Source organism: Chiloscyllium plagiosum, chromosome 8, assembly GCF_004010195.1.
Source record: "Chiloscyllium plagiosum isolate BGI_BamShark_2017 chromosome 8, ASM401019v2, whole genome shotgun sequence".
NCBI lineage: Eukaryota > Metazoa > Chordata > Chondrichthyes > Orectolobiformes > Hemiscylliidae > Chiloscyllium > Chiloscyllium plagiosum.
The window spans coordinates 18582301-18593999 of NC_057717.1; positions in this window are offsets into that span (position 1 = coordinate 18582301).

Sequence of the window (11699 nt, forward strand, 5' to 3'; positions counted from 1 at the left end):
CAACTGCTCAAGATTGGGACACAGGAACAAATGCTTGAGACTGGGGCACAGGGAAAGGAGGGAGTCACTCAGAACTCGAGACTGGGACACAGGAACAGGAGGCAGTTGCTCAAATTGCTTGAGACTGTGACACAGGAACAGGAAGGAGTCATTCAGAGCTCGAAACTGGGGCACAACGAAATCTGGAGGTTAGTGAGGCCCCAGAATCCTGTTTTTCAAGGGCAGCAGGAGGTGATTCACACCCCACCTGTACGGGACACCGGGAGAGAAGGGGAGTTTGCTTGGAACAAACAGAAATATATGAATAAGTTGCATTAGTGGTCCATTCAATCCTAATCCATCATTCACAAAGACCATGGCTGATCTGATTGTGATTCCCTCATTCCATTTTACGGAGACTCCCCTTCCAGCAGCCTCTGCTCCATTTGTTAGTCATGTTGCAGATTCAGATGCTGCAACAACACTCACCATGACTCATCCAGAAGGATGGCTCTAACAGGATGAGTCAGAATTTGAAGGGTCAATCACAAGAATGAAAACACAAAATAAAGTTATTGTCAGATGTTTTGTACTCTCACATTCACAATCCAACTCACATAACCAGCCCATCCGTTACGTATTCAGGATGGAGCACTGTGTAGATCCAGCTAGTGTACAGCTGTATGCAACCCAGCAATGTCCAGAGTGAAACACGATGCAGCCCATACGAATGATTGATCTATAATCCTGGACTAAATGTGGGGAGCTGTGCAGTCCGCAGGCATTTATAAACCCAGGCTGTGGCATTGTTCGGTAACACTGTGTTAGATCACTTCCCAGTATGGGGAATAATATAACCAATGCTGAAAGTGACAGGATGTGCAGTTCCCATCCATTTACATCTCCATATCTCCACTGTGCCGTGACAAGGGATGCTGCGAATGTGAAATTCACTGCAAGGAAGAGATGTAAATGGAAACAATTTAAATACCAATAGCTCTGATTAAGGCGCATATCACTCTAGTATTTAAAGATGAAATAACTGAGATAATATCCAATGAGGCTTTGTTAACGGTGCAAAGAAGTAGGAGGGTGGTGGTGTTGTTATAGTGGTTGCACCATAAGCCTCCAAATGGGAATTAGAGGAACAAATAGGCAGGGAGACTGATGAGACTTGCAGGAGCAATAGGGTTGTCATTATAGATGATTTTTATTTTCCTAACATAGACTGGGACTTCCAGATGGTTAAGAACTTAGATGGAACGTAATTTGTTAATTGTGTTCAGGAAAGTTTCCACAATCAATATATAGATTATCCTACTGGGGAAGGGACAAACTAACCTACTTGTGGAAAATAGGGTAGGATAGAGGACGGAGGTAAAGTGGGGGAGCATTTTGGGAAAAGTTACTAGAACTGTATTAATTTTAAAATAGTTATGGGAGGGACAAAATTGGTTCACGGATTCAAGTTCTAAGTTGGGGCAAGGTGTATTTTGTTGGAATTAGACAGGGGATTGCAGGGAATAATTAGAGTAGCTTGTTTCCAAGTAAAAGTATCCCGCGCAAGTGGGAGAGCTTCAAAAGTGAGATAGCTCGAGTTCAAGGTCTATATGTTCATGTGAGGGTGAAGGGAAAGTGAGGCTGGAAGAAAGAACCCTGGATGACAAGAGATATTGAGGCTATGACCAGAAAAAATAGAAGGCGTGTCTCAGGTACAGGCAGCTGGGACGAAGGGAATCCCTGGAGGTACACAGGGGATACAGGAGTTTACTGAAGAAGGAAATCAGCAAGGCGAAAAGGGGGTATAAGATAGCCTTGGCTGAGCAGATTGGTGTGAATCCAAATTCAGTATAGGAAAGAAAAAGAAAAAACAGAGAGAGAATAGGACGTCTTAAAAAACAAAATGGGTACGTATGTGTAAAACCTCAAGAGATGGTTGAGTTCGTCAACTCCCACTCTGTGTTTACCATGAAGAAAGACATGAAGACCTGTAACTTTTGGGACGTTAATTGTCTTATCTTGGTACAGTCCATATCAGAGTAGAGGTGCTGACGGACAAATTAGAATGCATAAAGTCAGATAAATCTCTTGGTCCTGACCAGATATATCTAAGATTACTGCAAGAGGCGAGAGAAAACAGATCAGGGGCCAAGGACCCGGAAGACTGGGCGGTAACAAATGTGCCTTTATTCAAGAAGGGCTGCAAAGAAAAGCCCGAGAAATATAGACTAGTAAGCTTCATATCTGTTTTCGGTACACCGCTTGATAAGGTTCTGAGATATAAGATATGCATGCATTTAGAAAGACAAAGTTTGACTTAGAGTCGTCAGTGTAGCTTTGTGCGTGCCAGATCATGCCTTACAATTTTTGTTAGAGTTTTCGAGGAAGTGACCAGGAAGGTTGACAAAGGCAGGGTGGTGTACATAGTCAATATGGATTTCAGTCAGGCCTTTGATAAGGTTCTGCATGGTAGACCGCTCTGGAAGGTTAGGTTGCATGAACTCCAATGTAAACTGGCAAATTGGCGACACAATTGGCTTGACGTTATGAAGAAAATGGCTATGGTGGAGGTATGCTTGTCGGACTGGAGGCCTTTAACTAGTGGAGTGTCTCAGTGGTCGGTCCTGGGCCCTTTGCTGTTTGTTATCTATATCAATGTTTTGGACCAGAGTGCGCAACGCAAGGTTAGTAACTTTACAAATGACTTTAAATTAGGAGGCATCATTTACAGTGAGGAACATTATCAGAAATTGCAGCAGTACCTTGGTCAGCTAAGTAAGTGGGCTGAGAAAGAGCAAATGATGTTTAATAGAGAAAAGTGTGACGTCTTGCATTTTGGAAAGACAAATCTGGTTGGGGGTTTAATGGTGAATGAGAGGGTCGTAAGGAGTGTTGTGGAACAAAAGCACGTTGGAGATCAGGTGCACGGTTATCTGAAATTTGAGTCACAGATACACAGGACAGTGAAGAAGGCTGTTGGCACAGTGTCCTTCAGCAACACATTGAGTATAGAGGTTGGGACGTTATGTTGCAGTTGTACCGGATGTTGGTAAGGCTGCAGTTGGAGTATTGTGTTCAGCTTTGTTCACCTTGCTCTAGAAAGGATATTATTGAACGAGGAAGAGTGTAGAAGAAATTTACAAAGATGTTTCCTGGGCTAAAGGCTCTAAGTTATAGGCAGAGGTTGGACAAGTTCGAACTTATTTCTTTACAGCGTAGGAAACTGAAGGGTTCTTATGGAAGTGTAACTCTAATAAAATCATGAGAGGCGTGCATGGGGTGAATACTTCAAAGTTTTTTCCCAGGGTTGGGCAATCGAGGACTAGAGGATATCCATTAATGTTTAGAAAGGAAAAAATATATTAAAAAGGAACCTGAGGGGCAACTTTTTTACACAGAGTGTGGTACGCACATGGACTGAGCTGCCTGTGGAAGTGATTGAGGTGGGTACAGTAACAACATTGAAAAGGCATTTGGACAAATACACAGATAGGAAAGGATTAGAGGAACACAGAGCACGGGCAGGAAATGGGGTGAGTGTGGATGGACACTTTGGTTGGCATGGACCAGCTGGGCCAAATGGTCAGTCATACTGGCAGTCTCGTGCAGTATGACTGTAAATGAATGTGTTGTGGAGTGGAGGCAGAGTGGGGGAGACTGAGAAAAAATGTCATGGAAGGATATGTTCACAGGTTTCAAAATGCTGAAATGAAGACAGATCGATAGCATCATGCAACACGGGTCAGTATGATGAAGAATTATGAGTGAAAGGGATATTGCTGTGAGTTCAGGCGATGGAGAGTTTTGGATGAGCATTTGTTCTGCAGCTTTGTAACTGTGAGTCAGGATACCAGTGTCTTCGCCTCACTGGGGTGAATCTAACAAAAAACTGTCTCAATGACATTTTCATTGAGTGTGACAGAGGGGTTGTCTGCACGAGACTGAACAAGTTTCCTGGTGCTATCTTACCAAACTCATCTCATTGAATACCCACCCCACTCCATGGTGTCCCTCTCATACAATGCCAGCCCGATTCTTCCACTCATCATGACTGGAGGTACTCACCATCGCCCGGAGGTCCCTGAATATTTCGTGATCCCTGATACTGGGGCCATCTTTAAAAGGCGAATGGGCACACGGTTGAGCTTTCTCAGTTTGGAGCTGCCCTGCACAGTTTACCACGAGCATGGCAGGTAAGGGGCAATTACACCACGGTTTCTTGACAGGGGCATGGAGGTCCAGGTGGATGGGCTAGTACAGAGGGAGACCATTCTCTTCCCAGAGGGAACACACCACCAGACTCACCGAGCATGTTCTGAGCTCACCACCCACCTCAGACTCCTGGGGTCTGATGAAATGTCCAGCAAAACAGGACAACCATCAAGAACCTTCCCCACTCTGTCAAAATAAGGGTCACTGTATTCTCTCTGCTCCCTCACACTCACTATATATCTGTTATAGAACCGGCAGCCGAACAAGGCTTATGCTCTACCACTCTCACTACTGCACGGGCATGGTGGCACAGTGGTTAGCACTGCTGCCTCACAGCGCCAGAGACCACGGTTCAATTCCCGCCTCAGGCGACTGACTATATGGAGTTTGCACATCTTCCCCATGACTGCGTGTCTTTCCTCCGGGTGCTCCGGTTTCCTCCCACAGTCCAAAATTGTGCAGGTTAGGTGAATGGGCCATGCTAAATTGCCCGTAGTGTTAGGTGCAGGGGGCAATGGGTCTGTGTGGGTGCGCTTCCGCGGGTCGATGTGGACTTATTCTGGTCTCCTTCCTATCCGAAAGATGTTGTGAAACTTGAAAGGGTTCAGAAAATATTTACAAGGATGTTGCCAGGGTTGGAGGATTTGAGCGATAGAGAGAGGCTGAATAGGCTGGGGCTGTTTTCACTGGAGCATTGGATGCTGAGGGGTGACATTATAGAGGTTTTCAAAATTATAAGCGGCATGGACAGAGTAATTGAGTAAAGTATTTGCCCTGGTGTCAGGGAGACAGAAGTGGAGGGCATAGTTTTAGGGTGAGAAGGGAAAGATATAAAAGAGACCAACGGGGCAACTACTTCACACAAAAGGAGGCATGTGTATGGAATGAACTGCCAGGTGAAGTGGGGAGGCTGGTAAAAGTGCAACATTTAAGAGACATATGGATGGGTATATGAATAGGAAGGGTTTGGTGTGTTATGGGCCAGGTGCTGGCAGGTGGGACTAGATTGGTTTGGGATATGTGGTCAGCATGGATGAGTTGGATCGAAGGGTCTGTTTTCATACTGTACATCTCTATGACTCTATGACTTATGTTAATCTTTATTTTTTGGCTCAACATACTGGTGAGAAAGTCCAAAGGGATATTCTCCATGACTAGCTTACAAAACCCAACAGGACCTGGGGGTTTCAGACATCCAACACAGCAGGATATTTTTTCTCAGCACAGAAAGTAAGGATATAATGTCTTTCCCATGTGCATCTGCGTAAGATACTCTGGGCAGGCACAGGAAAAGAGAAACCGGGTCCATTTCCAATTCGGTCCCCAAGACCCACTCTAACACACCTAACACAGTGATCCAATATATACAAAGCCTGCAGCAGGACCACATGCAATGAGTAATTGTGCCTGTAGTCATTCTGCATTTAGGACCTGCTGCAGATAATCCCACATTGAATATTGAGAGAAAATCTGATGTCAGATAGACCCTATGAAGAATTTTCAACTGCATGGAATGGATCCCATTCCAGATCACAATCCTTCTAGCATTTTCACAAATATCCTCCCATGTCTCCAAAGAGATCTAAACCCCGCCCCCCAACTCTCTCGCACAGACGTCACGAAGCTGCACAGTCTTGTCTGAGGGGACACTTTCCAAAAAATGCTAAAGGGTACTGACAAAGAGTGTATCCTTAGCAATAAGCACCCGCTTCTCTGTATCGGATCTGTAAAAGTCTGTTAAAAGTGTGCGTCTTTTTAAAATCAAATCTCGAATCTGGAAAACAAAACAGAAGAAGTCTGTACTAGATAGTCCATACTTACGAGTTATTTGATCAAATGATATCATTGTTTTTCCCTCAAGTAACACGTGATGGCTCGGTGGTTTACATACTGACTCACCGCACCAGGGTCACGGGTTTGGTTCCAGTCTTGGGTGATTGGCTGTGTGGAGTTAGTATGTTCTCAACTGTGTCTGCGTAGGTTTCCTCCCACAGTTACAAAGATGTGCAGGTTTGATGAATTTGCTATTGCTTAATCGCCCATAGTGTTCCAGGATCTGTAAGTTCAGGCATTAGTCAGGATAAATATAAGATGGTAGGGGAATTGGTCTGGGTGGGTTACTCCTCAGAGGGTTGAGGTGGACTTGCTGGGCCCAAGGGCTTGTATCCACACTGTAGGAATTATATTAATTCTAGATCACCCAAGCAAGGTACCCCCCTTGCTGCCCACAGTTTAAACCTGGAATCCATTATCCCCGGTTGACAGCGCGGTATACCAATTAAAGGGGTAAGAAACATGGTTTTGGCTGTATTGCCCTCGATCTGACACATTGTCCTTCAAGTTTTAACAGTATTGATAATCATTAGTTTTTGACAATACTCCGTAAATGTTGTCATTTTGTCGAAGAACAACAGACTAATAAGGGTTCACTTTGACTGAGAGGGCTCAATGTCTAGCCGTATTGACGCCGATTCATCAGCGGCCCAGGCACTAACATAGGACGATAGAAGAACTTAATTGATTGCTTTTAATCGGGGAGATCTACTCCCCACAATGTGTGGGGCAGTTGCAATTTTGTTAGCTTGATAAAGAATCGCTTATGGTGTCAAATAAAAGAGCTAAACCAGCCATTATGTTTCCTAAATATCTGTCTGGGAAACATCAAAGAAAACATTCGCACGGGGTGCAGGAAATGAGGAAGGACATTCATTTTCATAACAGCTATCCGACCTAGCCAGGATATTGGAAATGCCTCTCTTCTTTGAAAGTCTTATTTAATTTTGTCAAACAAATGGACAGAGTTCACGTTAAATAAATGGTCAAAGACAGATGTAATGAATATACTGAAATTGGGAAAGCACCCCAGTGACCATTTAAAAGGAAACCAGGATTTGCCTCAGTATCAGGTATTTCCCTAAGACCTCCCATAGGCATGGCCTCCAACTTTGTAAAATTAATCTTATCACCCGGAAAGGCTACAAGCAAATTAATGCATTGCATCACATGAATTACCGAAATTGCGGGATGGACAAAAAACATAAGATCCTCATCTGCATACAACGTAATCTTACGTGACTTCTATCCCACTTCTGGGGCCGATGTGTTGGCATCCCTACGGATGGCCTCCACCAGTGGCTCAATCACCAATGTCAACAACAAGGTTTCAGCCTTGTCGGCTACCTGGAGAAATATTAATATTACTAATTGGCACACCATTAGTGAGAACCACAGCCAGGGGATTACCGTAAAGGACTCTCACCCACTTGATAAAAACTTTGTGTAGACCAAACTGTTCTAACGTACAGAAGAGATCCGGCCACTCAACCCAATCAAATGCCTTCTCTCATCTAAAGAGATCAATAATCCCTGGACAGATTGTTGTTGACACTCTTGGATCATATTGAGTAAATTCTTAACGTTGTAGGAAGATCTGCGGCACTTTATAAAGCATGTTTGGTCCTCTTTGGCAACGGAAGGCAGCAATGTTTCCAGCCTTAATCCACGTGTCTCAGACAGGATTTTGAAACTAAGTGAGATTGGCGTGTAATAAGCACAATCCTCCAGGGTCTTCCTTTCTTCAGCATCAGTGAGATATGAACCTCTCTTAAGGATGGATGGAGGGATTCGTGACTGTATGAGTGATGGAACACGTTAAACATCAGCCCTTACAATAGATTTATAAATCTCATACAGGCTGCATTAATCCTTTTGGAATCGAAGGTAAGGATCCCAGTACCTTCCCTAATTGAGATAATGGCTTGAGAGGGTCGTTTTCCTGGCAAGATAGGCTAAATACTTGCCTGGTTTATCACCATGTGCAAACAGCCTTTGTTTTGCAAAAGTAAGTTTCTTCTTGGCTGTCTGTTTGAGCGTGGAATTCACTGTAGACCGACGCATTGTGATCCTCTGCAGCTTAGCCACTGAGGGACAATCACAGTATGCCCTCTCGGCTGCCCTCAGCTGTGCCTCAAACCAGCATTCCTGCTCCCCCTTCTGCTGCATCCTAAGGAATAATTATTCCCTTGGCATAAGCCAGGAAGACTGGATGTTGGCTAACGTGGTGCCACTGTTTACGAAGGGTGGTAAGGACAAGCCAGGGAACTATAGACCAGTGAGCCTGACGTTGGTGGTGGGCTAGTTGTTGGAGGGAATCCTGAGGGACAGGATGTGCATGTATTTGGAAATGCAAGGAATGATTAGGGATAGTCAACATGGCGTTGTGCGTGGGAAATCATGTCTGACAAACTTGATGGAGTTTTTTCGACGAAGTATCAAAGAGGATTGACGAGGGCAGAGGTCTAGATGTGATCTACATGGACTTCAGTAAGGGTTTCGACAAGGTTCCCCATGGGAGGCTGATTAGCAAGGTTATGTGCAAACAGCCTTTGTTTTGCAAAAGCAAGTTTCTTCTTGGCTGTCTGTTTGAGCGTGGAATTCACTGTAGACCGACGCATTGTGATCCTCTGCAGCTTAGCCACTGAGGGACAATCACAGTATGCCCTCTTGGCTGCCCTCAGTTGTGCCTCAAACCAGCATTCCTGCTCCCCCTTCTGCTGCATCCTAAGGAATAATTATTCCCTTGGCATAAGCCAGCAATTTCCCATAGAATGGATGGTTTACTGGTTGAATCTCAATTAATGGCTAAGAAAGATCTGAATTCATTGCAGAAATACTCAGTGAACTAACTAGCCTTAAAATAAAGGGATACATTCGCCAGTGTCTCGAATCTGTTATATTGCCCTTAATCTTTATCAATAAGTATACTGCTTCATGTTCAGACTGGTAATATTCCCAATTGTGCAGGATGCCACCGAATCTAAGATTGTTGCAGGGATGGGGAAGATATCAACCCTCATGTAGCATTTCTGCGCGTTAAAGAAGAAAATAAAATCCCTACTAGCGAGGTAGATCTGCCTCCAGACCTCCACCAGCTCTAGTTTTGCACACAAATGCACAAATTGCTTACATTATAACGAGGTTATTGAGGGACCTTTGGACATTCTGTCCATTGTGGGGTACGTAAGACAGTTGAAGTCGTCTACAATAATGTGCCACGAGGCAAGATAACTTAATTTGAAAAATACATCTACCATGGTTTTAAGACGGTGCGCCAGGAGGCAATAAACATTCAAAATACTGTATTCTTTCCCATAGTTCAAGGATTTCGGGATTATGATCCTCCTGTGACTGTCTAATATAATCTAGTAATTTAACTGGAAGATTCTACCTATCCAGTAAGGCTTCTCTCCTACTCCCACTATTAAAAAACGAGAAATAAACCCGATCAAACCCGCCCTGCTGTGATGTCAAATGTTCCTTGTCATCAAGGTGCATCTCCTGCAATACGACAATATCCACCCTCTCCTTTCTAAGACTAGAAAGTACATTTTTGCTCTTGAGAGGACGATGGCTCCGCTTATTGTTCCAGGTACACCATTTAAGCACATCATTATCCATCACACGTTGTAGCAACATCTGAGTTCGAGAGAGGAAGAACTCGAATTACACATCACTGATCATGAATGAAAAAAGACTCATAGAGCTTAAAAACAACACGAACGAAGACTACTACTACTAACAAGCTCTCAAAACTTTCCAAAACTAAACTCATAAAAAAACAAAAAATGCAACAAAATCCAAAGTGCCAATGACACTCAATAGGGAATTTACCCCACGCCCGCCCAGTGGGGACGGTTACATATCCCAAAACTTTATCTTCTGCCTGCTACCAATATGACATCCAGGGCAATTAACAACAGAAATCGGGTTTCAACTGCCCTTTGGTCGGTATTGAATCATCACAACTACCTTTGTAACCCGGGACGGTTACATATCCCAAAACTTTATCTTCTGCCTGCTACCAATATGACATCCAGGGCAATTAACAACAGAAATCGGGCTTCAACTGCCCTTTGTTCGGTATTGAATCATCACAACTACCTTTGTAACCCACTCCAGCTTGAGCAGCACCCCAGACACAAGCAAGGAAAGAATAAAAGAGTAATAATAGTAATGAAGATGTTAAAAGTGAATACTCTACCCATCCCCGACTACAATTTAACACTGGTTAATAGCAGAAAATTTCTTTGAGAGAAACATAATTATCTAAACATCCATCTTACTTTAAAATGTCCACAAAGTTTTTGCTTTCTCTGGAGAGTCAGACGTGTGTATGGATGCATTGAAAGCAATATGCAGCACCGCTGGGTACAGTAAGGAGTACTCAATCCAGAGTTCCCTTACTCTTTTCTTGCTGCAATCAAAAGATTTTCCTTCCTGAATCACCATCGTTAAAAAGTCCTGAAAGAACATAATACTGGAGCCCTCGTGAATAAAAGCAATCGGATCTTTCCGCTGGGTTCTGGAAGATTCCATCAGTCTTTGATTATTCCCATAACGCTGTAACCACACAAGGACAGGTCGAAGGCGTTGGTCTGTGTCTGACGTGCGCACCGTAACCCGATGAACTGTCTCAGTCTTCACCTGTCCCTTTTCAGTTTTGAAGTGAAGGAATCACAGCAGCCAGTTCTCAATAAACTCACCTTCCATCCGGTCCAGCAAACTGACAATGTGATCATTCTTCATCCTCCCCCTGTTGTCGAGGTCGTTGTAATGTTCAGTTAAGATATGGACCTGGTTTTCAAAGGCAAGGATCCTCTCCTGGGAGGAAAAGATCGCGGTCTCTGTCGCTGCAGTTCGGCCCTTGACATCATCTGTTCTGTTTCCAAGGCTGTCTAGCTTTTTTTTAGATTACTTACAGTGTGGAAACAGGTCCTTCGGCCCAACAAGTCCACACCGACCCGCCGAAGCGCAACCCGCCCCAGACCCATTCCCCTACATTTATCCCTAACACTACAGGCAATTTAGCTTGGACAATTCACCTAACCTGCTGCTCATGTTTTTGGAGCACGGTTGAGAGCGTCTCGAGCCACTGCTGAAACCTTCTTCAATCATAGCTTCAATCATTTCACGTAACCTGGTGAACTCAGTGACCAAGACCTGGTGAGTAACTGGGTCTATCAAACGAGCAGAGTAGGTTGCAGCTACAGCCTCAGGCATGCTCGATACTTCTGACGGGTCCCCCGCGTGTTGGGACTTACTCGATCCTTTCCCGTGTTTTGTCATTTCCATTTGACAAAACGGGATTAGTAAAGATTCTGTTGCGCTTTTAGTGTTGAATTTTAAGTAAATACTACGATGAGATGGGTTACAGAACCTCTGTTCCCCTGCTGTAATGGAGAGTCCAGAAAAGCAGACCTTCTGGATCGCTGCCATCTTGAATTCCCCTTAACATTTTATCTATATTATCATTTCATTTTGCATTATATTCCTGGATGTTCTGGACTCGTGTAATTTGATACCATTGATGGAAATGTGTTGCTGGAAAAGCGCAGCAGGTCAGGCAGCATCTAGGGAACAGGAGAATCGACGTTTCGGGCATTAGCCCTTCTTCAGGAATGAGGACATCCTGAAGAAGGGCTAATGCCCGAAACGTCGATTCTCCTGTT